The sequence below is a fragment of the Silurus aristotelis genome (assembly GCF_946808225.1).
Source record: "Silurus aristotelis genome assembly, chromosome: 10".
Taxonomy (NCBI): domain Eukaryota; kingdom Metazoa; phylum Chordata; class Actinopteri; order Siluriformes; family Siluridae; genus Silurus; species Silurus aristotelis.
In genome coordinates, this window is record NC_139583.1 from 22,617,893 (window position 1) to 22,644,884 (window position 26,992).

The 26,992-nt window shown below is 37.3% G+C and overlaps 1 protein-coding gene and 1 long non-coding RNA gene across 4 annotated transcripts in view; one reads left to right on the forward strand and one right to left on the reverse strand.

The window, feature by feature from the left end:
- LOC310732588 overlaps positions 1–26,992 on the reverse strand; it is a 325,505-nt gene that overhangs the window by 73,985 nt on the left and 224,528 nt on the right. The window contains exon 2 of the long non-coding RNA XR_014535521.1: positions 25,422–25,781. This is a non-coding gene — a long non-coding RNA (uncharacterized lncRNA). The remainder of the gene's footprint in view (positions 1–25,421; positions 25,782–26,992) is intronic.
- The window catches only part of p2ry6 (pyrimidinergic receptor P2Y6), a 32,431-nt gene continuing 7,197 nt past the window's right edge, over positions 1,759–26,992 (forward strand). For 2 of the 3 annotated variants that reach the window (XR_014535490.1, XM_083553124.1), the window contains exon 1: positions 1,761–2,062. The gene's annotated coding sequence lies outside the window, so the exon portion shown is untranslated. Of the gene's footprint in view, positions 2,063–3,633; positions 3,696–26,992 lie in introns of all 3 variants that reach the window. The other variant, XM_083553125.1, reaches the window with a different exon arrangement.

The following is a 26,992-nucleotide window of genomic DNA, read 5'->3' on the forward strand; positions in this document are numbered from 1 at the left end:
GAAAATGTAAACAAAACCCATACATGCAGGTTTATATGATTTCCAGGGACCCTAATGGTTGACTTTTCACTATAGAAACTGTAAAAACATTATTAGCACCTCTTATTCCAATATATTATTTTTTACCCCTTTTTGCTCCCAAGTGCTTTTTTAATTCTAATAATTTCTCTTTTTTCCCCAGTGACAACCAGGTGGGGCCTTTGATTGGTTGGTGGACAAGCTTGGACACCCCTGCTCTAATGCTTTAAATATAGTGGGAGGGTTTTCCAGAAGAGTGGAGGTAATTATAATAGCAAAGTATCAAAAACGTTTGGCTATCAGTGGTATATTTACACATTAACTTTTAAGATGTTTATTTGATTCCATTCAAGTTCTCAATTTTCTATACCATTTTCTATGAACAACAGAAGCTCTCATTTGGCTTTCTCCCAGTAAAATGTTGTACTGGAAGTAAAGTTACTGTATGAAAAGCCCCTCAAAATCTTGATACAGGTATTGTATCTGTCCCCTGGTTCTCTCTGAGCTCATGCTTAATTCCTTACTTACTGATTTTTTAACTAGTGATTAAAATGAAAGGATTACTGACTGATATGTTGCATACTGTTGGTTTTTAGTGTGGATGTAAGTTTTTATATATATGTATGTATGTATATATATATATATATATATATATATATATATATATATATATATATATATATATATATATATATATATATATATATATATATATATATAAAACTAGAATAAGAGTTACATTTGATTGACTTTGAACTGTCAGGATCTTTCAGGCATGCGGCATGCACTTCTAGATCGGTGCCCATCTTACCCTTTTTTTTTTTATATATATATATTTCCCGGTATTTAAGGACACCCAAGACTTTAGCTCAGGGCCAGATTATCTCACCGGTTTCCAAAGTCCCTGGGAATATTCTTGCCACCCTGCCTGCTCTGGTTCCAGTTCTGGTTCCAGCTCCTGTACCTGACCCTGTTCCTGACCCCTGCTCTGCTCTGCCTCCCTGGTACCTGGTTTGGACTTTTTTTGTTTTGGACTTTTTGTGTTTGCCCTGTCCTGGCTTTGGTTTTGTCTTCCCTGCATCACCCTGTTTGCCTGGACTGTTTTTGGACTGTGTTTTTGCCTTGTCCCATTGCTCAGTTTATGTCTTAATTATTAAAGCCTGTTTTTTCCTTAACCCTCTCGCATTCTGCATTTGGGTCCTCACTCACCTAGACACCTGTGATTTCTGACAGAATAATCTGGCCTTGCATCGTGAGTCACTGACATGAAGAGGTGTGTCCTTGTTTGGTTGGTGACAAAGTTAGGTTTTTTTCCTCTAATGAAAGGTAAATAATTAATAGATTCCACACAGGACATTATGATGGCCATGTATTCAGAAATCCATTTTCATCAACTAATCATTAAATAAACAAATACATTTTCCACTATGAAAATCACATTTCGACGAAATAATTTTGCAAATCATCTGCCAAGTGAATGTAAAGCTTCCTATTTCATTATATATAAAAAAATGTTTTTTGCTTTGAATTATCTGTTTTTAAACATAGTAAACGCACATCTATCTATCTATCTATCTATCTATCTATCTATCTATCTATCTATCTATCTATCTATCTATCTATCTATCTATCTATCTATCTATCTATCTATCTATCTATCTATCTATCTATCTATCTATCTATCTATCTATCTATCTATTTATTTATTTATTTATTTATTTATTTATTTTAAAGAAACGTTTGCGTCCTGTTCCTGAAAGTTCTGTGTGAGAGCTCATGCGTTAAGACGCTTACAACTCTGTGTGTGTGTGTGTGTGTGTGTGTGCGCGTGCGTGCGTGTGTCTCTGTGTATGTGTGTGTGCGAACAAGTCCAGCGTTCGGATCTGGATTCTAGGGAATCAGTCGGGTGCTTGGATGGTCAGATGGTCAACTTTCTCCAGTCTGTCCTAATGGAGCAGTGAAGGATAAGAGTCGGTCGGCACGTGGCGGCTTCCGGACGCTGGTTTACGCAACTGACGCAAAGTGGCTGCACTTTTCTATTGAGGTAAGCTGAAGGTGTAAACAGCATGAAGTAACGACGCGACAACTGATTACAGAAATCTTATGCAAGACAAGATGACCACGAAAGACTCATGAGTGCCAGGACACTAACTAAAGACATTAAGTGCACAGAGCATATAAGAGCATTACTACGCACTATTTGTTCATTAAAGGACAAATTGAAGGATCAAAACAAGGCATTTATGTAAGGAACATATTATAATAATAGGTTTGGGTATTTCATATCTCTATTATTGTTATAACTATTAAATTCCCGTTTTATAGGTCTTAACTGTAATTGTAACAATAATAGGGAAAAAAATTGAGTAGGCAACATAGTGTTTTAGAGAATGTCAACCAGAATAGTGAAAAAAGCTTGAGAAAACAGCTGTATTGGCACAAACGAACGACAGCAGGTGTTGGAAATTGTCAAACTGAAAGGACAAGATGTGCAGAGTCAGGGTGCCGCTCTGGAGCGAGGAGAATCCCAGAAGCTGCTTAATATCTGAGGGATTGCACTGGGCCTGCCAATTCTTGAGGGACCATTGGATGTCTGGGGAAATGAAAGGACATCTGTACGTGAGAAGAGTTTTGATATGAAGGGTATGCTTTTGAAAGGAAGTCATTGCAGTGTGCGGTAAAGCTGTAACATTATAATAGATTGAGTGTTGGTGAGAAGCAGAGCAACTGAATTTGAAATGAGTATCCGGAGGAAGGTTTTACACTTGGATATTTCATGCATGTTGCATGTTTGATGTTTTATCCATATAGGCAAATGCACGTGTAAATGCTCCCCATTTAAAACTGGACCTGAGTTTTAAACCTTCATTCATCTTTCCAAGGCAAATTTTGCAACCAAGATTAAATTCTCCTAATGCAGTTAATAAAGCATAAATGCACTTTACTGTTTTTTGACTGCTTTGAGGAAATACTTTGTCCACCAACCACATGGTTTACACAGGGCTGATATCTATATATCGATATATATTGTCAAAAAATGTGCTTATAAGGATGTTTCATTTAGTTACTTGTTCATCATGTGTACATTGTAATAGCAATATAAAGAAACTAGTAAATATGACGCTACTATAAAAAGTGCAACCCACAAAACATTTCATAAGATGGGTTATGATATGTCCTTCTCCACTGCAAAGACTGAAGTGAAGGCGTTAATAATTCAAGTAAAGTTAATAAATAATAAATGTTTTGAAAGAATTTGGGGCTCTGTTCCAAACAGCAGTCTGTACACTACATAGAAAACAAATAGTAATAGTACTTAGATATTACTTTCTAAGTGGTTTGGGATTCTGTCCTAAATGGTACTCCTAAAAAAAAAAGACCCAGAGTTTCCTGAGGTTGAATAAGTGAATATTCTCTTAGTTGTTATGATAAATCTGAGCTGGAATGTATGCTTGATGTATGTGTTTGAAAATTGCAACACTTTGAATCCGACTGTTGTATTAAAAAGAAAAGAAATGAAAAGCTTATCATCGCTGAATCCTGCATTCTGGATTTGAAGTCCAAACAGTTGGTGCTCACTGTGTTTGTGAACCATTTTTATTTTTTTCAATACAGTGCTGTAAGAGTTAACCTAAGGCATTTTGTGTTCATAAAGACCACATGTTCAGTCCTGTGATGTAAGTTCCCCCTCTACAGTTCTTGCAGTGTTCAGTCCTGATCTATTTTTGCAAGCTGTTACTCTGTCCATGCTTGCTTTAGCCTTGTACAGCCACATGTGCTTAAATCATTAGCAAGGTGGAATCATGAAAATATTATGATGATGGTATGATAATCTATTGTAATCATCTAATACAATAAGAGCTACTATTTAAAGTGGACTTATTATAATAAAAAAATATATAATAAATAAAGAACAGTATTTATTTTTTCTGAACCTAAATTTAGTTGATCAGTCTAAACATGTTCAGTGTCTGGAGTTTTTTTTTTTTTTTCTCCAGTTCCGCATTTTAGCTAAGTCAAATAAGAAGTTTGGCATTGCATAAGCTGCATGCCTATGTTGTCATGCTGTCTCACTCTTATTTAGGGAAGGCATAGTTTGCCTCAGTAAAGCATTTGTCAATAAACAAAAAATGGGTCCTTTTAAAAGTAAAGCGTACTCAAGTAGTGTACTTGATGCATACATTTTTTAAAGTATGTGTTCTTCAATTGTAAAATGTTGCAAAAACATGATTTTATTTGTAAACAATTTGTTGGACTCTTGAAGTACATTAAAAATATTATTCTATATTTAGTGATATATACAAAAAGTATACACACTCACATATATATTCACAGTGCAGCCTCGATACTCGTGGTGGTTATGTTCTATGACCCCTTGCGAGTATCAAAAGAAACATGAGGTTTTGACTCCTTTTGATGGTTCCTTTTTCAAGGGAAAATTGTACATGTACTGTACTGTAAACTCAACATAAATCATAAATGTTTTATTTACTACTTGTAATGAATAATACAATAATAAAATAGTTTATCAAACATTTATATGAAATTTATTTGTACAAACTCTGATTTTTTGCGAGTTACACTCAGTCCGGTTCCAAATGAAAAGTCGTGAACTATCGAGGTCGTGAGTGTCAAGGTTGCAAGTTTTTTAGGTTTCACTGTAATACTAAATTTGTGCGCGTGTGTGTGTGTGTGTGTGTGTGTGTGTGTGTGTGTGTGTGTGTGTGTATATATATATATATATATATATATATATATATATATATATATATATATATATATATATATATATATATATATATATACACACACACATATACACATATATACACACACACACAAATTTAGTGTAATGTAGTGTAATTTAGTGTAATGTAATTGTAATTTCAATATCAAGTTTAGCTGTGTGCATTTAAAAAAAATATTTATAAAAAATGATGGACCAATCCCTTATATGGACATTGCCAATATTGCCATTTTAGTTATTTTAGCTGTCTAATGCGAGTTTGAGCGCAAAGTGTAAAATTTCAGCTTTAGTTTAAAATTACTTTTTTATTGGATTATAAGTAAATATACAAATGGCTGCTCAGCTGTTTGATAACTGTGTGTGTGTTATTCACACCCATTTTTCAAGCAGATACAAGTTCTAAAGTAGGTTCACTTAAATACAGTATCCACTACTTGGGCACTGGATGTCAAAGTATATTTCAGACTTAACAACACTCAAGGATGAAGATAGCACAAGTTTATTTATGGGAATGGAGCGTAGATAAGTTTGCTGTTGGTGGACTATTCCTGCTATGCTGCTGCTAAGCAAATCGAAAGATTAATCTGTTAAGCATGTTTAAACATGGAGATGTCAAGGAACCATGTTACTTTTTGCCGAAGGTGATGTAAGAGTCATAGCAAATTTTTACTGGTGGTGCTGGGTGGGGTGGGGTGGGGTAAAGGATAGCCGAAATATGTGTACTGCGCAGAGAGATGGTGATCGGCTAGTATAATTTAAATATAAACAAATACATAGATTGAGGAAACCAATCAGCTGACGGATAGAGTTTCATAGCTGAACTAGACATTTCACTATACTTTCTGATTCAGCTGTAATCATTGCATTCTGGTTGTATCCACATTTTGCACAGGTTGCCAACATTTTTGGAATTGGGGTTGAAGTATTAATTTTATCTGCAGTTTGAGCTTTGCCATATTTATTATCTTAATTAGCCTCATAGCATAAGTCTAGAACTAAAGATGTACACATCTGCATTTTAGCTGATTGCTTGCTTTTGGAAAAAGCAAACCAAAAAAACGGACATTTCTACTGGTGAAAAAAATTGTTTGAGAAGAAATTATATAGCTAACTCTGATTTCATATCACGATACTGGTGATTAGGGTCTACTCGAACTAGGCTTATCACATATTCAGTAAAACCCAAATTATTTCTGTTGCATGTCCGTGTTTACAGCACAGCTCAGTCACGTGTTCCATTAGATGATTAATTTTGCGTATGCTTGTGGTTTTCACTCTGCAGCTGCACGCAGATGTCTTGGTGATTTGGCGAGTCTCACAGGTTCATGAACAGAATGACAGTGTTGATATCTGCAGCAGCTGTTTGCTTTTACATCTTTATGCTAACACACTCCAGTGAAAGTCTGTGTGTTTGCTTTAAGGACTTTGTTGGATTAGCGATGCTGCTACATACAGTCATGTGCAAATTTACAGTCACCTTAAGTACCTAAACTTTATATTTGTTTATCATATCTCGATATTGGATTTACAATGTCGGATAATTTGTTAGAATTACACACTATGCTGTTTTCAAATTTGCTTTTGCAATTAATGTTAGCTTTAAAATTTTGTTTTCCAGACATGTATAGCCTTTATTATACTGCTCATTAATTTTCTCTCAAAATTTTAATTCTTCTTGAAATAAACCAGCTTCTATAGGGTTAACCCTTCCGTTTTTTTGTATTTATCTGCTTAGCTACCTGAACAGCAAGTCTATAGTACCTCTAGTACAGTGGTCCCCAACCTTTTTTGCGCATTACAGGAGTAACTTTGGCTTTCTTTTTTCTCTCTCCCACTTCACAAGCCCCTTTTTCCCATTGCAAATCTTATTGTTCCTGTCTCATTCTTTCTTCTAAACTTTGACCTTCTTACTATCTCTATTTCTTCTGTCTTTCTCTTTTATTCATCATTGCTGTACCAGTATAAGACTCAATGTGTTGTTCAGGAGAACTTGCTCTGTCTTTGTTCCATGTGAAACCATAGAAGCCACAGTCATGGTTACTGGGAGTGTGTCTTAAAGCATTCAGGCATTCAGAATTCTGAACATTTATTTAGATTTAGTTTAATTTACAGTGGGACAAAAAAAGAAAAACAGTCACTTCTAAAATGTGTTTTTTACATTATAGAATTTTCTTGTCTCTTTCAGGCTAATGGTAATTCTCAGCAGCTTTGCACTCTAATTTGCAAAATGACAGTCTGCTCCTTTAAAATCATTAACAAAAATTAACATTTCCAACCTCCTGTGTTTAGTGATTGCATTAAATGCTGTATAACACTGCAAAGTGGCAGTGCAATGTCAATGACTTAATTAGTAAAACTCTTATAATGTTGAAAGTACACTCAGCCCTATGCCTTTTTGTAGTTTATTAAAGCAATGCATTAATAAGTTTTACTCAGATGTTATTGAAAAAAAAAAACATTTTCTCTGTTTTAATAATGTTTCTAATGAAGGTGTCTCAGTGCAGCTGTCTCGAGGCTTCAGGGTTCCTGTTAGAGTAACTTGCATGAGCACCATGTTATATAAAATCACCCCTAAGTGTGAATATGTAGATAGATAGACAAACAGACAGGTGTTCCAGACAGACAGCCTCCAGTATGTTCTCCCATCTCATGCAGGTCCAGGGTTCTTAGTACAATCCTGGGCTTGGGTAACTTGCATGCGAGATTATGACCGGTGATTGAATAACATTATGATGATCTCTTCATCATGGCACCTGTTAGTGGGTGGGATTTATTAGGCACCAGGTGAACATTTTCTCCTCAAAGTTGACGTGTTAGAAGCAGGAAAAATGGGCAAGCGTAAGGATTCGAGCGAGTTTGACGAGGGCCAAACTGTGATGTCTAGACGACTGGGTCAGAGCATCTTTAAAACTGCAGCTCTTGTGGGCTGTTCCTGTCTGCAGTGGTCAGTGTTTATCAAAAGTGGTCTGAGGAGGGAACAGTGGTGAACCGGGGACAGGGTCGTGGGCGACCAAGGCTCTCTGATGTACGTGGGAAGCGAAAGCTGGTCTGTTTGGTCTGATCCAATGGACGAGCTTCTGTAGCTCGAATTGCTGAAGAACTTAATGCTGTTAATGCTCGAAGGGTCAGGACTGTTTGGCAGCTAAAGGGGGACCAACACAATATTAGGCAGGTGGTCATAATGGTATGTCTTATTGGTGTATGTGTCGTAAGGGTTTCCACTAGGTTCTTTGGCTTCCTCTTATCTACCCAAAACATTCCAGTAGATAGATAGATTTGTTATATGAAACTACATCTAAGTGTAAATAAGTTTGTAGATAGAAGGGCAGAGAGACAAAGACAGGGAAGCAGAAGAACTGGTGCACTAACTCATGCCCAGGCTTTCCAACAATAGCTAGCTAGACAGTTTTTCTGCAGCCATGACTAATTTCTAAATATAAAGTCGAAGCCACATTTTATAAATTAATTGTGTTATTGCTTGAAAGAGGAAAACTCATATGTCCTAGAGGGGGGGCAGTTGTTTGTGTTTCTGGTCATGACACCGATTGTAACTCTGTACCATTTCCCAGGCTTCATGAATGTGAGCAGGATGAGAGGATGCTAGTTGACTTTCCTGTTATAGATATTACGTGGCTGGCGTAGACCCTTACAGATATGGACACCCAGTAACTTGCAGTATAATAGATTTACTTATTAGCAATATCAGTCACACTCAAACATGCTTTGACACCCAAACATGCTTTCCCTCTTCAGTACCATGATTCAAACACCATCTGTTTTTACAGCATTAAAGCTTGTCAGCCAAAAACCACACACACTATTCAGTATACACACTTGGAATAAATAAATGATGTATGTTATAAAAAGATTGATCAGGAGCCTGTGGAGTGTATAAAAAAACAGTATTAAAAAAGACGTATAAAAAAGCTAAATAAAAATAAGGAATAAATAATAAAATAAGCCTTTCACAATAAACATATAAAATAACATTTTTAAGATTGTTTAAAAATTAATGTGATAAATCTTCTAAATTTACTAATTATAAAGCTGAGAGATCTTTACAATAACCATTTTTTCTTGTATATAAATACATTTGGAACTGTATAGTTTGTTATATTTCTTTGTCCCTTTTTGTTCCATAGTTCAGAACCTATGGGAATGATTTAGAAGTTCATGCTGCAGTGACATCCTGTTTGCTTTGTGATGTTTTGTCAGCCTAATAAAAAAAAGAATTAGCTGAAAATACTATTTTTTAAACCCATATATGGTATAAGACCCTTGAATGAATCAAGATGCGACTTCCTTTGGATATTTTTTCATCTCTTGTGCTAATATTACCATGCGGATGACATCTCAAACACCACGAACATCAAACATTTCAAGACATGGGTGGTTTAATAGCCTGTTAAATAGAAGAGTCTCTTTAGATATTTGGAATATTGGTATTCCTCTTTGAAACATTATAATTGCTGACACCAGCTGCAAGACACTGGCAAGTATAAGGCTATTAAGCTTACGTGCAATAGTGAATTTGGAAGATGAATGATTTGTAACATGTTTTTATGGCTTGTAGTTCAGTAAAGGTGCCTTCATATGTGGCTTTTTTGACATGTAGTTGTAATTTACATGTAAGGGAACACAACCACTTGCGAACACAGTGGAGCTTCAGAAAGGTAAAAACGAAAGGGTCTTATCGTTTAAGACTTAAAACGTAAACAAGGAGATCGAACACTTAACTACCACAGTGAACAAACATCTCGTTGGCACCCTTTTCCAAAACACACACTGCTGTCAAAAGTGATCTTATCACAACATTGACACATTCAATTTTCAATAGTTTGCACTTTGGCATGATCTCACCAAAAACACCACAAAACAGTTAGCTTGGAATATATTATATATTTGTCTTTGGCCTAGCGAGTGTTTGAAGGTTAGGGGTATTTTTCTCCGAATTTCTAAAGCTGAACTAAAAAGAAAAGTCAAAGTTTTCCTTCTTTCACAAAAATGATTGTCTTTTAACTAAAAATGCTTAAGGATTTGTAAAAAGGTCATGCATTTTTTTTTCCTCCAAAATTTTTACAACATCTTGACATTATCTTGTTTTTACTTTTAATTTTAGTATGAGAAAATCTCATGCCTTGTGGTTGGAACTATTGTTGCATGCAGATTGGTGTCTTCGCCTCTACAAATGTAATAATTGCCCACTGTTGAATTGGCAATCAGTCAATCAATTAATAAAAATGTAAAAAGCTCTCAGAACAGATTTACTGTAAAGCAAATTAGTTGCAAAAAATACACATGATTTAACTGTATAAAATCATGTTCAGGCGAGTTACTAAAGCGTCTTTATACAGTGCCTATAGAAAATAATTTTACCCTTTTCAAATAATTATTTGTCATACAGCCTAAAATTGAAACCCATTCCAAATTTTTTATTTTTGGCTTTATTTACAGATTTTGCCCTACAACATCAAACAGAAAAAAGCAACAGTTCTGAAAACGTATAAAATACTGATAAACTAGAAATGTTTTCAGAGCCACCATCTGCTTTGATTGCAACCATTAATCTTTTGGGATATGTCTGTACTAGCTTCACACATCTAGATTGGGGTATATTTGCCCATTGGTCTTTACAAAATGCCCAATTTCAGTCTGTGGTAAATGGCAGCATCTTTTGGTAGTATGCTTGTGCAACACTACACCACTCCTCCAAAACTAATTTGAAAGAGAGAAACTTGTTTAGAGCACGGGCCCAAAAACGAAACCCTTCAAAATCACTCAAGGTACAAAAACGTATTACAAAAATAGAACAGCAAATGATATACACAACAATCAAACACAAAATTTATACAAGTAACTCATCCAAAATTGGTCCCAGCTCTCAAATAAGTTAAAAGCCAGCTCAAATCTCTCGCTATAATAGCTGATTTCGTTGCATGTGGCAAACCTTTAAGGCATATGGGGACATCCCTCTTGCATTAAACACTGAAAAGAAATGACCACAATTCAAATAATAATGCAACTCAAAACATAACCCTTCACTCATAACTACAAAAAAAACCCCAGCAAACTTAAATCCCATACACAGAGGGATGCACGCGCACACACAAAATAAGCACTATGAATTAAGCTGGCGACATAAGGCTGGGAAGGTGTCATCAATAGAAATAAAAAGAAAATACAAAAAACAAAGCCCCGGCCAACCGGACTCATACACAAACAATTCACATGATACACATGCTGCCACTATGCAGCACACTCCTAAGACCAGCCAACCAGGGGACCAAACAAAAACAAAACAGGAGAAACAGCAATTGACTTAAATCTACAACAGAATAACTAAAATTAACAATACATCATATGCTTTATTAAAACACTAAACATTTTCTTAAACACAATTACCAACTGCCCCATTTCCTTTTTTTAACTTAACCACATTTACCTTCATTGGCTACCAAAAAAAAAGGTAACCAATCAGCATTTCAGCCCTTATCCATCTAAAACATTACAAAAAAAACCACTGAACATTTAAAACCATGGTTACCAACTGCACACTCACTTATTTAATTAAAATATAAAATAATTTACCTCCATTGGCAGATAGCAGATATAACAATCAGTTGATGTTCAAGCATTTATCTAGATCTGAATCAAAACACATTCCCAAAGAGAAATACAAATAAAACCTTTCATGCCATCTTATTTAAAAAAAATAAGACAAAGCCCATATATGTATCTACACCAGCAGCTGTCAACATACACAGTCAGCATTGCTCAATTTATCTGCACCTAAATAAACAAAAACAATTTTCCCATACAATCAAAATAAATCCCTCTAAATCCACAAATTAAACAAACAAACTTAGGCTTCCTCCTCTGGGGCGAATTCAAACACAACCAATCAAAGCAGCACTGTATCCCATGTATTTTTAAAACAAGGCCCACATTTCAAGGCCTCTTGCCCAGTGCCTGCTTAAAAAGTCTTGGGCTAATTAGCCAACCACACCCCTACTGGTAGGCGCTTGTTTGGCTACATTCGGAATCATTGTTTTAAAAGGTGAATGACCTGCCCGTTTTAAGTTGTCTTGCAGAGGATGCAGGTTTTCCTCAAGACTTAGGATGTAGTTGGCAGCATCCTTTTTCTCTTCAATATTGACAAATTGCTCAGTCCCCCTTGAATGAGAAACACACCACAACATAATGCTGCCACCACCATGCTTCACAGTAGGTATGGTGGGTGGTGAATGCTGTGTTGTGTTTGGTTTATAATGATATACTCTAAAAAGGCTGATCACTTTCCCAAACCAGAAATTTCACCAATAATGTTCTGATCATCCTTCAGAATGTTTTAAAATGGTATCACTTTGATTATGACGGTGATAATTTGTACAGTTATTTAATTCGTCTATGATTTTGAGGAATTGCTCTAAACCTTTGCCAATTCCACAAAAATGACGTATTGATGTACGCAGGAAAATGTAATCATGATCGCTAGGAAACAGCCGATTCACAATAACAATATTTGTAATATATTTAAAAACAAATCCTTATCAATAGTTTTGTATTTAAGAAATTTCATTTATTTCAAGCAACACAAAATAAAGAAAGCAACATTTTTATCCAAATACTTCAGAATATGCTTACCATATTGTTCATGTTGTTTTGGTAACGAAACCTTTACTCACATGGCAGAAATTAAAATGTGACATTGACATTGTGACATTGTAAATGTGAAAAGCATTGTATGGGATGGTTTTTAAATTCTAAAACTACCAATTATTCTTAGTATCATTTATGCCAAAAATTGAAGTGGCTCCATAGTGGGTTAAATTAACTCGCTCTTTCTAGCAAAATATCGTTTCTAGAGTTCTACAGTTGATTTTTAGGAACAAATATTGTGGCCACTTGACGTGATTTAAAAGTGAAACCTTCTGTAATGGGATGTTTACTTAACATTTACAGTAGGAAGGAGTCTCCAGTATAATAGGCAAAGGTAAAACTTATGAGGTTTGGGCAATAGGAAACGCTTAAATTCAGAGGACTCTGGTTTCCATGTAACATGAGAATCTTTATATTAAAGAGAGAGAGGGAGAGAGAGAGAGAGAGAGAGAGAGAGAGAGAGAGAGAGAGAGAGAGAGAGAGAGAGAGAGAGAGAGAGAGAGAGACTGGTGAGGAAACGTTATATATTATATATAATGGTGTATCTTGATTTATTCCAGTTGGTGGATGTTTGGTGTAGTATAACAGGAATAAAACTTTCTTGTGCTGCTGTTGCTGCAAAAATTATTTCATAACTTAAGTGTGGGAACGGCCCTCCCCTTTATATCACCATATCACTGATTCTTTTTCCTGTCACACCATGCCCTAAAGCATTTTTTTCTTTTTTTCATAAATGGTATACCTTGAACTTCGATTACCATAATGCTTTATTTTGTTACACAGTCATTTGAATCTCACGAAGCATTTCCGTTAAGAAAATAACAACCATCAAGATGTTTTAATAGATAACATTTGGTTCGGGTTTTAGCATCTGGGACTATTCTTACAGTGGACAACAGTCTAGTAGACATGCTTTCATGCATTTGGGACTGAGCCATGGAGGCTTTTTAGCTTGGACAGTTATTTGATTTGAAATTTATTACACCGAGAGACTATTAGTGATTTTGTTCTAGCCAGAAAAGCTGAACAGCAGTGATTAAAGAAAAAACAGCAGGAGTCACATGGTGGTGTCTTGCTTATCTTCGAAAATATTGTTGCAGCTTCATGGTATATATATATTAATGGGGTGGTATGCTAGCAAAGAGAAGTTATTTTCCCAGAACAGTACATCCTTGAAAGTGGTTTATTCCACTTTATTCCACAGCAAAAGGAATAAAAATGAACTATTGGAATTAAAAACAGCTAATTATTTAATTATAAACAGTATATCTTCTCAATATAATAAAAAAAAACAATATTTCATTTATTTATTTATTTCATTTTATTTTAATTTATTTAACACCCTAGTAGTTTGGATTACGTACAATGGCTGCTATACATCTATGTGAATGAGCTAATATTTATATAAAACTCCATATATATACTGTATATATATATATATATATATATATATATATATATATATATATATTATATTGATCATAAAATAGTTAATATTATTGCATATTTATATATTAGTTTTAGATATTAATTAGTATAAATGATTAAATTACTAATGCAAAGAAATGGGTGTAACATAATCATGATTATGCCAATAAATTTAAATTTATTGGAGTTTTTTAAGCACTGAAAAGTAAAAAAATATATAAAAAATAATAATCAGTCTTAAATAAAAACAGCTTCTTTAGGTTAGGTTTACTTGAAGAAACTTACGAATGATTTGTATTTTTATAATTATTAAAGTGAATATAAAAGAATATAAAAGAATTTGATGAGCTTTTTTTTTTTTTTGTAATCTCTATGAAATTGTCCAAATCCTACAGTTTTTTTTTTTTTTTATAAGACACAAAAGTTTTAGATCTCGGTCTGTACATATATTTTGTTGGTGGTGCATGTAATGTCTATAAAAAGCTGAGATGTGTCATCTGGTATGTGTCATCAATCCCACCTTTTAAAGTGCAGAGAGCCACATACATAGTCACGCACGCACGCACGCACGCACGCACACACACACACACACACACACACACACACACACACATATATATATATATATAATCTATCTCTCTATCTGTCTCACCCAGGTTATAAAGTGATATAATAAAACACACACACATGCGCACACACACACATACACACACACACACACACACACACACACACACACACACACACACACACACACATATTAGCACACAATGATTGTACTTTATAACCGAAAATAGTTGACACAGTGTCAAACACCACTTGGTAAGCAGTCAGAGATAAGTGTGGACCCAGTATCCATAAACACCTCAGTGTGCAGCTGTATGGTTCCTGTCCATGCACACAATCACTATTTATAATAGGAGTGATAAAATCAATGACTGTGTATTTAAATGAACAGGTAAACAAGAGAAGGGAATGGAAAACAGCTCTATAGGATATGACTGATGGAGTGAGAAAAGATGTTAAATAAATAAAAGTCAGTGACACAAAAAGTGCATTCACTGTTCTATTCTTGATGCACAGGTGTTAAACCCATGTCTGGGGGAAAAAACACCATGTAGCCACGGTAGCAGGTGGGATCTTGTTTCTTGATAACTAGCAGGGGGGTTGTTTCTTGTTAAGTGTGGTCTTGCAGGTGCAATGGACATGATCTTGCTTTTAGTATGTATTATGCTGAGCAGAGGTGGTGAGTAACAAAGTACAGATACTTTGTTATTGTACTTAAGTAGATTTTTTTGGTATCAGTACTTTAATTCACTATTTCTTTTTTCGCACAACTTTCTACTTTCACTCATTTGATTCTTACAAAAATATATGTACTTTCTACTTCTTACATTTTTTAAACAAGCTCGTTACTTTAGTTTTAATCTATTTGGAGAAATGTCAATATTTTTTTTTCTCACTGTGCACCGTTTTCAGCCCATAAACCAATTTCCTTTCATTTTGAGGCTTTTTCAATCAACCCCTAGTGTATAATCTCCCTGGCTCTCACACAAAGCTAACAACGAGCAGGGCAGAAGGCAACCATGAGTATGAGGCTAACGTGAAGGGAGTCAGCGATTATTTTTGTAATTGGATGATTGTTTTTTATTCATTTGATTAATCAGATTTTTTACGGATTTTTTATTAACATGTTTTGCCTTATTAGAACTATATCAAACCCTAATTTGTGGAATTTATGTCAGAAAAGTGTACTTCATTTTAATGGCGCAAATTTAATTAACGTGTGATTAATGCAGCGCGCATTTCTGTTTGACCATATTTATTTTATTTATTATATATAAATATAATCCATCCATCCATCCATTTTCTCCCGCTTATCCGTAATTCGGGTCGCGGGGGCAGCAGTCTAAGCAGACCCCCGCCTTCGACTGCTGCCCAATCCTCACAGCACCGTCCCTTACGGTCCCTCCTGCAGGTGGTGAGCCCACGGGAAATATAAATATAAATTTAAATATGAATAAATAAATATAAAAGTGCCAACCCAGCCATTAGGGGGTCCCAAGCCAGTGTACTCTTAGTGCCGGTCCCAAGCCCGGGTAAATGGGGAGGGTTGCGTTAGGAAGGGCATCCAGCGTAAAACATGTGCCAAATCAAATATGCGGATCACAAATGAGAATTTCATACCGGATCGGTCGAGGCCCGGGTTAACAACGACCGCCACAGGTATCGTTAGCCGACAGGGTACCGGTGGAAATTGGGCTACTGTTGGCCGAAGGAGGAGAAGGAGAGGAGGAAGGCGTCTACAGAGACGGCAGGAAAAGGAGCAGTGTAGGAGAGTAGAGGTTCGGGTTGGTACTTTAAATGTTGGTACTATGACGGGTAAAGGGAGAGAGATAGCTGATATGATGGAGAGGAGAAAGGTAGATGTGTTGTGTGTTCAGGAGACCAAGTGGAAAGGGAGTAAGGCCAGGAACATTGGAGGTGGGTTTAAACTGTTTTATCATGGTGTGGATGGGAAGAGAAATGGTGTAGGGGTGATTCTGAAGGAAGAGTACAGTAAGAGTGTAGTGGAGGTGAAGAGAGTTTCTGATAGGGTGATGATCGTGAAGGTGGAAGTTGAAGGGATGATGATAAATGTCATCAGTGCCTATGCTCCACAAGTTGGCTGTGAGATGGAGGAGAAGGAAAGATTCTGGAGTGAATTAGATGAAGTGGTAGATGGTGTACCTAGGAAAGAACGATTGGTGATTGGGGCAGACTTTAATGGGCATGTAGGTGAAGGGAACAGAGGTGATGAGGAGGTGATGGGTAGGTATGGTTTTAAGGAGAGGAATGTGGAAGGGCAGATGGTGGTAGATTTTGCTAAAAGTATGGAAATGGCAGTGGTGAACACGTATTTTAAGAAGAAGGAGGATCATAGGGTGACATATAAGAGTGGAGGAAGGTGCACACAGGTGGATTATCTTCTGTGTAGGAGATGCAACCTGAAGGAGATTGGAGACTGTAAGGTGTTGGCGGGGGACAGTGTAGCTAGACAGCATCGAATGGTGGTCTGTAGGATGGTTTTGGAGGCGAAGAAGAAGAGGAGGAAAGTAAGGTTTGAAAGAAGAATAAGATGGTGGAAACTGAAGGAGGAAGAGTGTAGTGTGAGGTTCAGGGAAGAGGTCAGACAGGGGCTTGGTGGTGGTGAAGAGGTGCCGGATGATTGGGCAACTACCGCAGGAGTGATGAGGGAGGCAGCTAGAAAAGTACTTGGTGTGACATCTGGAAATAGAAAGCAAGACAAGGAGACGTGGTGGTGGAATGAGGAAGTGCAGGAGAGCATTAGGGGAAAGAGATTGGCAAAACAGAAGTGGGATCGACAGAGTGATGAGAAAAGTAGGCAGGAGTACAAGGAGATGCGGCAGCAGGTTAAAAGGGATGTCGCGAAAGCCAAGGAAAAGGCATATGAGGAACTGTATAAGAGGTTGGACACTAAGGAAGGAGAAAAGGATTTATACCGATTGGCCAAGCAGAGGGACCGAGCTGGGAAGGATGTACTGCAAGTTAGAGCAATAAAGGATGGAGAGGGAAATGTGTTGACTAGTGAGGAGAGTGTGTTGGGAAGATGGAGGGAGTATTTTGAGCAGCTGATGAATGAGGAAAATCAGAGAGAGAGAAGGTTGGAGGATGTGGAGTTGGTGAAGCAGGATGTAGATAGGATTAGTAAGGAGGAAGTGAGAGCAGCGATTAAGAGGATGAAGAATGGAAAGTCGGTTGGACCAGATGACATACCGGTAGAAGCGTGGAGATGTTTAGGAGAGATGGCAGTGGAGTTTTTAACCAGATTGTTTAACAGGATTCTGGAAGGGGAGAGGATGCCTGAGGAATGGAGAAGGAGTGTGCTGGTACCGATCTTTAAGCATAAGGGAGATGTGCAAACCTGCAGTAACTACAGGGGAATTAAGTTGATCAGTCACACCATGAAGTTATGGGAAAGAGTAGTGGAAGCCAGGCTGAGAGAAGAGGTGACCATCTGTGAGCAACAGTATGGTTTCATGCCGAGGAAGAGCACCACAGATGCCTTATTTGCTTTGAGGATGTTGATGGAGAAGTATAGAGAAGGACAGAAGGAGCTGCATTGTGTATTTGTGGATTTAGAGAAAGCGTACGACAGGGTGCCGAGAGAGGAGTTGTGGTATTGTATGAGGAAGTCAGGTGTGTCAGAGAAGTATTTGAGGGTGGTGCAGGACATGTATGAGGACAGTGTGACGGCAGTAAAGTGTGCAGTAGGTACGACAGACTGGTTCAGGGTGAAGGTTGGACTACATCAAGGATCGGCCCTGAGCCCTTTCCTGTTTGCAGTGGTGATGGACAGGTTGACGGACGAGGTCAGACAGGAGTCTCCCTGGACTATGATGTTTGCAGATGATATTGTGATTTGTGGTGAGAGTAGAGAGCAGGTTGAGAAGAGCCTGGAGAGGTGGAGATATGCGCTGGAGAGAAGGGGAATGAAAGTCAGTAGGAGTAAGACAGAGTACATGTGTGTGAATGAGAGGGAGGGCAGTGGAGTGATGCGGTTGCAGGGTGAAGAGGTGAAGAAGGTGGAGGAGTTCAGGTACCTGGGGTCAACAGTGCAAAGTAATGGAGAGTGTGTTAGGGAAGTAAAGAAAAGAGTGCAGGCAGGGTGGAGTGGGTGGAGAAGAGTGACAGGAGTGATTTGTGATAGAAGAGTATCTGCAAGAATGAAAGGGAAAGTTTATAGGACTGTGGTGAGACCTGCGATGTTGTATGGATTAGAGACAGTGGCATTGAGTAAAAGACAGGAGGTGGAGCTGGAGGTAGCAGAGCTGAAGATGTTGAGGTTTTCGTTGGGAGTGACGAGGATGGACAAGATTAGAAATGAGTTTATTAGAGGGACAGCACATGTAGGATGTTGTGGTGACAAGGTGAGGGAGGCGAGATTGAGATGGTTTGGACATGTGCAGAGAAAGGACATGAATTATATTGGTAGAAAAATGCTGAAGATGGAGCCACCAGGTAGGAGGAAAAGAGGAAGGCCAAGGAGGAGGTTCATGGATGTGGTGAGGGAAGACATGCAGGTAGTTGGTGTAAAAGAGGCAGATATAGAGGACAGGGTGGTATGGAGACGGATGATCCGCTGTGGCGACCCCTAATGGGAGCAGCCGAAAGAAAAAGAAGAAGAAGAAATATAAAAGTGCCGGAGTAAAAACCTTCAACGCAACTCATGTTTATTCATGACGTTTTTTTTTTTTACTCATATATAAAAAATAAATAAAACTCCACCAAATTATTTTTTTTAATGAGTAAACCTTTGATTTACTGATGCACCAAGTGTCAAATCAAGCACTAAAATCGGTCATGATGGGCACATCTGGCAATGAACCCTTTGGGGTCGACAAACGTTTTATGACTTTTTTTTCCTCATAACGGCTAAACAAACTTAAGTATGGTTTTTTTTGATCATACAGATAAGAGCAATATATCACTCGAATCTGTAAAGGGTCTACTTTTATTTGTATACACTCATAACAATAAAAACAACAAAACACTGTGCTTTTGTAAAATAAGGATAACATACAGTTTGCACTCCCTGCAGTCTCTGTCATCTCTTTTCACAGACACATAAATAAAACAACCTGAATCTCAGTGAATACTTGCCTCACAAACATAATAAATATATGAATAGAAAGTTCGAAATGTCTACTTATAAATAAACCAAATTACAAAACAAATATTCTCTGATTATGTCATCCGTATGAAATTTAGGAGAGGTGCAGTCTCTTCGGTATCGCCTCATTACCCGTCTGTGTGTAAACATAGCAAAGGTTCCGTTTGGTGTCCTGGTGATTTAGGTAATTTAGAACACCATAAACACTTTAAAACATAAAAAATAAAAATTTAGTTTTAATGCTCTATGTTGATTAGAGTATTAAAAATGTGCAAAACTGTTGTACGTATAAAACAGTTAAAAATGTGCAATTAAGTTGTGATTAATCGCGAGTTAACTGAAGACAATTGTGCGATTAATGACAATTAAATATTTTAAACGATTGACAGCCCTAATATTAATATAACGTGAGGTCCAGTTGCCTGCGTGACACTAAATCAGGTTGTAGTAATGGGTATTTTGTACTTACAGTAATTTCCGGACTATTAAGCGACCCAAATTCACTCAATTTGACAAAGATTTTTGTTTTGTACATAAATGCAAAGAAATGGGTGTAACATGATCATGATTTCATAAATGGCAATCATTTTTTTTTAATAATTGAGTTTTTTAAGCACTGAAAAGTAAAAAAAAATAAAAAAAAATAATAATCAGTCTTCATTAAAAACAGCTTCTTTAGGTTAGGTTTACCTGAAGAACCTTGTGTATGATTTGTATTTTTATAATTATTAAAGTGAATATAAAAGTATATAAAAGTATTTAATGAGGTTTTTTTTTGGTAATCCTTATGAAATTGTCCAAATCCTACAGTTTTTTTTTTTAGAAGACACACAAAAGTTTTAGATCTTGGTCTGTACATATATTTTGTTCTCACTCACTCAATTTGACAAAGATTTTTATTTTGTACATAAATAAGCCGTACCTGTCTATAAGCCGCAGGTGCCTACACTGAAACTAATGAACTTTACACAGGCTTAAATGAAAGACAGTGTCTGTTACACGGCTTGTATCTAAACAGTAACCTACCAAGAAAGTCATTGTTCGCTGTCTTCCTCCTTCCTTTCACAACTATTTATCTCGGGAGTTTATCTTTTGGCATCGTCGTGCATTTCAAAATCAGGATCAGTGAAGCTTTTCTCCCGATGCCGTGCAGCTCAGAACACAGGTGAAGTGCGTTTTTTCATCCCCGGTTGTTTTCAGCGTGACGAATGATTCGCATTTCCTGTTGACAGTCCAAGTGAGCGGCAGGTCAAACATCAGAGGAACCTCATCCATATTTATGATGTGGTGCGGCCCGATTCAGTGGGAGCGCGATTTAATAAAGCGTTTCATTGGCTCACCTTAAACCCGTTCGGCAATTTTATTGGTTTAATGTTATGGGGCTCGGTTTTTTGGCTTTAAAGCTTGTGTAACCGGAAAAAACCCAGGAAAAATCCATAAATTAGCTGCTTCGTTGTTTAAGCCGCGTGGTTCAAAACGTGGGAAAAAAGTAGCGGCTTATAGTCCGGTAAATACGGTAAGTACATTTGGAGCCCAAATTTCTTTACTTGATTAAATCAGTAAATCAACTTTTACCAGAGTATTTTAAAATGACTATCTGTACTTCTAGTAGTGAAGTGAAGGATGTTTGCACTTTTGCCACCTCTGATGCTGAGCATGTACAGCATTTAAGAAGTAAATATAGAGTGTAATAGGCTCATTTTATACATTGGTTACAAGTATCATGAAAAATACTGCTGTGAACTGATCAGAAAAATCTGTTATGTAAGGAAACTAAAAAGACTAAAATATTGATATTTCTCTCGACTCTAAGCAGGTGTGGAGTTTTATTTTAGAATTAGCTTATTCTTAGTTCCTGTTTCAGATGTTTCATGGCAACAGAAACTGAGGAGGCGGGTATTGATGGAAAAAATTAGAAACCCTCAAAGAATTTATAACAGTTTCAATGGTTATAACGTGAATGAGTTTGAATAGAAATTAAAATGGTCAATGTTTGTTTGTACTGATGATTTGTTGTCTTCTATTGGTGACGTTTTATGTCTAGTGGATCCCATTAAAGACCAGCAGAATACCTTTGTCAATTTTTGGACCATTAGAACATCATTAAGCATGTTAGTAATGATTTCATTGGTTTGGTTGTTAATCACTACCATTTGGTTGTGATTACCATCTGATGGTTTGTAATGGGATTTTGATGGATTCCATTAGACTTTCTGTGAGGATTTTTTTACTTTGCATTTTGTTTTTGCAGTGTAACTGGAAATAAATGTATCAATCAATGTTTTACTTTTGGTATCCATGTCAGTTTCTTGATTATGTCTTTAAGTGGATTATTTTAGACTTTTTGTAGCACAATTAAAAAGTATACAAAGAATGAATAAGAAGTAGCAGGCTGGGCCTGACTGCTTTCTAGCACAGACTGTATATCCATGCAGTTTATCAGAAACAATGAGGGTATTGGAAAGTCTTTGACAGTAGCACATCATTTATCAGTAGCCTGTCATTGGCAGTAAAGGTGTAATGGATGCTACCGAGGTGGATTGTTCTCGTTAAAGACCTTTGGAGGAGAAAGTAAAAGTAGTATAGACTATAGACACATTGCTAGTCACAGTACAAATGACTCAGAAGTACAGCAGAACTCCAAACTCGTGTTGTAGTTTTTTTTTTGTTTGAACAAGGAGTAACACCATTAGCATGTTTAGAGCATTCCATTATTGTAACTTTTTGAATGAAGTGTGTGTGTGTATTACTTTGCCTGATATTCTTATTATGCTATTGATGATACTTCATCTTCATCATCGTCATTTTCACATTGTCATTTGTTAATATATTATAAAATAAGAAATTAGACTTGTGCATTAATGTATTTTATCCTCATAGATTATTAAAGCACATCTTTCTAATGCATACTCCAGAAAACTTAAGTGTGGTTGTGGAGCTCTTAAAAGTTAAAACCATGCTGTCTTTAGCTCATTTACTTTTGAGAACCTCTCAGGGAATCTTCCGAGTGTTTAATATTACTATAAAAATACAAGCAGCCACAATCTTTTTAAACCCGTTTATATTTTTAGATAAAGGAACCAGCTAATCCATGGACAGACAAACTCGTTTATTTATATGTGCTTCAGAACTGGCTCTGTTTGCTTCACAGCTTTTCTCAAACATTCCGGGCATCAGACGTCTGCATAGCCAACTTGTGAGCTGTAATTCTTGTTTTTTTTTTTTTTTTTTGTTCTGAGCTGTAATCCTGGAGTGATAAATCAAACGCTTTGCTATAAATGATTACCGAGCTCTTACATCACGTCTGTTAAAGGGAAGGGACGTGTCTAAGTGTGTTATCACCCACAAATATGGGCACAAACATGCTCAACACTGGACAATAGCTGGGAAATTGTACTCTGCTGCTTCACAGTTCAGCAAGCATCTGGTAAGAGGAACAAGTAAGACGAAAGTGATGACAAAGTGCATAGTCAGTGCCAGATGTGAAGTTGTGGAGTTTTTTTTTTGTGTGTGTGTGTGTGTGTGTGTGTGTGTGTGTGTGTGTGTGTGTGTGTGTGTGTGTGTGTAGGTGGATTTGGCTGTACATCTAACAAGAAACTAACTTTTTTTGTTAATGCCACAAATTACAGCAAAAGATAGCGCCCAACAAAAGGAGTGGAAAAATTACCGTATTAAATCTTTAGTAAGAAGGTTTATTAAATCTTCCGATTTTTGTTAAAAACCCCATTCATTATTGTGTATTGTAATCATATCATGAACTACAACAGGACAGAGGCAGGGCATTGATAACACAAAGGAGAAAGCTGAAAGCAGCAGTTCCAAATCAGATTTTTCTGAGCAATAAAGCATTATCTCATGTGCAACAGAGATTGGTTATTCTGAAAATCAGCGGTGATTTGTGAGATTGCTTTACTAAAACAGTTCTATAAACCAGAAATTGCTATCTAGAAAGAGGCATTTTAGACACAGTGTGGGCAAATTTTCTATGTTTTTGCTTCTGTGAAGAAAATAGATTCCAGAGAAGATGCACTCATTTTATAGCATGTCGAATAGTTGGCTAGCTAGCACTTATTGATTTTGTACATTAAAATTGCCCCTCCTTCTTTCTTTTCATCTTTTCATATGAGAAAAAAAACTTTCTTTCGGCTTCTCCCATTAGGGGTCGCCACAGCGGACCATCCGCATGTTTGATATGGCATGTTTTTTTTTTTTTTACGCTGGATGCCCTTCCTAACGCAACCCTCCCCATTTATCCGGGCTTGGGACCGGCACTAAGGCTTGTGCAACCCTAATGGCTGGGGTTGGTTCCCTGACTGGGGATCGAACCCGGGCTGCAGCGGTGAGAGTGCCACATCCTAACCACTGGACCACCAGGTGACACTTATTTTGTATGAGAGGCTTTCATATATTTAGTCAAAAGGTATATTTCATTTGCCCTGTCTGCTGAGGATGTTGCTAACTTTATTAGTATTTATTTAGAACTAGGAAGTGGTATAAGTGAAATGTTGCAGTGTGGTTTTTAGAAATGTAAGCACTTGTAAAACACTGCTTGAACAATCAAATAATTGAACTGTTGTGTAATGCAGTGATGCAGCATGCACTATTCTGCCTGCCCTATTTTGCATACATGAGCTAACAACACTCATGATAGGCTAGTGTCTTTGTGACTGACAGGCACAAGAGAGTATTCCAACCGTCTGACCTACAAATGGCAATCCTATCATCAGGATTCAAACTTGCCAGAGGAACGGTTTGCATTTGTGGTCCTTATTATTGTACATCAGAGAAGTGTGAGAATTCTTACTTCACAAGCTGCAACAAAAAACATCTCCATAGCTACCATCATTTTGGACGCCTCCTATCTCTACATTGCTAGATTTCTCAATGGCTATTTTAAGATTAGTATTTCCTTCAACATGGTACGTAAGCGATTTCCGGATTACAGGCTTTGTTTGGGAGTGACAAAGATGGACAGGATTAGAAATGAGTTTATTAGAGGCATGTAGGACGTTATGGAGACAAGGTGATGGGGCATGATTGAGACAGTTTGGACATGTGCAGAGGAGGGACATGGGGTATATACTGTAGAAGAATGCTGAGGATGGAGCCACCAGGCAGGAGAAAAAAAGGAAGGCCAAGGAGGAGATTTATGGATGTGGTTAGGGTAGACATGAATTTAGTCTGTTTAAAAGAAGCAGATGTAGAGGGCAGAGTACTATGGAGACGGATGATCCACTGTGGCGACCCCTAATGGAAGCAGTCGAAAGAAGAAGAAGAAGGTTGAAAGAGGCAGGAATACAAATTCAAGTAGGCATCAATTCATAGGCACTCCAGCACTTTAAACAAGTCGACTCTTATTTGATAAACTTTATTAGTCTTAAGAGCTTTGAAAAAGTTGACTTCATCTGGATTCCAGGATTATTCCGCTTACTGTTTTAGTGCACAGCCTGCTGGTGGGAGAAAGTGTTGCAGTCATCACTTCTGCAGTAGTTGCCCAATCATCCAGCACCTCTTCACCACCACCGAGCCCCTATCTGACCTCTTTCCTGAATCTCATACTACAGTCTTCCTCCTTCAGTTTCCACCATCTTATTCTTCTTTCAGTCCTCACTCTCCTCCTCTTATTCTTCACCTCCAAAACCATCCTACAGACCACCATCCGATGCTGTCTAGCTACACTGTCCCCTGCCAACACCTTACAGTCTCCAATCTCCTTCAGGTTGCATCTCCTACATAGAACATAGTCCACCTGTGTGCAGCTTCCTCCACTATTATATGTCACCCTATGCTCCTCCTTCTTCTTAAAATAAGTGTTCACCACTGCCATTTCCATCCTTTTAGCAAAATGTACCACCATATGTCCTTCCACTCCTTAAAGCCATACCTACCCATCACCTCCTCATCTCCTCTGTTCCCTTCACCTACATCCCCATTGAAATCCACCCCAATCACCAATCTTTCATTCCTAGGTACACCATCTACCACTTCATCTAATTCACTCCAGAATTTTTCCTTTTCCCACATCTCACAACCCACTTGTAAAGCATAGGCACTAATGACATTTAACATCACCCCTTCAACTTCCGGCTTCACGTTCATCACTCTATCAGAAACTCTCTTCACCTCCACTACACTCTTACTGTACTCTTCCTTCAGAATCACCCCTACACCATTTCTCTTTCCATCCACACCATGATAGAACAGTTTAAACCCACCTCCAATGTTCCTGGCCTTACTCCCTTTCCACTTGGTCTCCTGAACACACAACATATCCACCATTTTCCTCTCCATCATATCAGCTACCTCTCTCCCTTTACCAGTCATAGTACCAACATTTAAAGTACCAACCCGAACCTCTACTCTCCTACACTTCACCTTTCCCTGCCGTCTCTGTAGACGTCTTCCTCCTCTCCTTCTCCTCCTTCGGCCAACAGTAGCCCAATTTCCATTGGTACCCTGTTGGCTAACGATACCTGTGGCGGTCGTTGGTAATCCGGGCCTCGACCCATCCGGTATGAATATCTCTCGTTCGTGATCCGAATATTTGATTCGGCGCATGTTTTATGCTGGATGCCCTTCCTAACGCAAACCTCCCAATTTATCCGGGCTTGGGACCGGCACTAAGAGTGCACTGGCTTGTGCCTCCCTAATGGCTGGGTTATATAAGTGAAGATATAAGCATCTTAAATATATTATTTATTTAATATGTAAGTGACATATATGCATAAATTAAATATTCAAACATTAAAAACAAGCATTTGAACGTAGTAAAACCGCATTAAATCATGTTTGAAAACAGATAAGTTACTGTTGTAGTAGACAAATGCGATAAAAAGAGAACGGACGGAGAAATGCAGCGAGCTAACTTGAATAAAACAGCAAGCTTGAATAAAAAATGAAAAAAATATGCATTGGTGTACAAATGCATAATCATTCGCTGAAAACTACAAAAGTGAGTTAAAATGTTATCATTTACTGCTGCTGTTATTTGCTGTTTTTAGATTTAGTGTTTGTTCGCACCAGTTTAATTGAATCCTTCACGATGTCGCAAGCGATCTGATTGTGCAACCTGATGCCCGCGAGTCACGACAGAACAGATCCAGTGCGACTGTCCTGAGGTTACAAACAGTTTACACAATAGCACTTCATTAAACTGTACCATTTACACATGATGAGGATTATACAGTTTTTGCTTACCGTGCTGATGTTTCACCTTCATCCATGACTTTCGCGGCTGCGTTATCTTGCCGTCATGCTAACCCGTAACTTTAGCAGCTCAACATTATCAATAACAGCATTCGTTAACAATGAAATTAATTATCTGTTATTATCAATTTTATCGATTAGTTGTTGCAGCCCTACTATCCTATACCATACACAACTATAGTCTTCCTACAATATTTCTACTATAAATAACTCACATTTTTACAGTTTCTCTCTGTAATGTTTCATTATTTTTTACTACT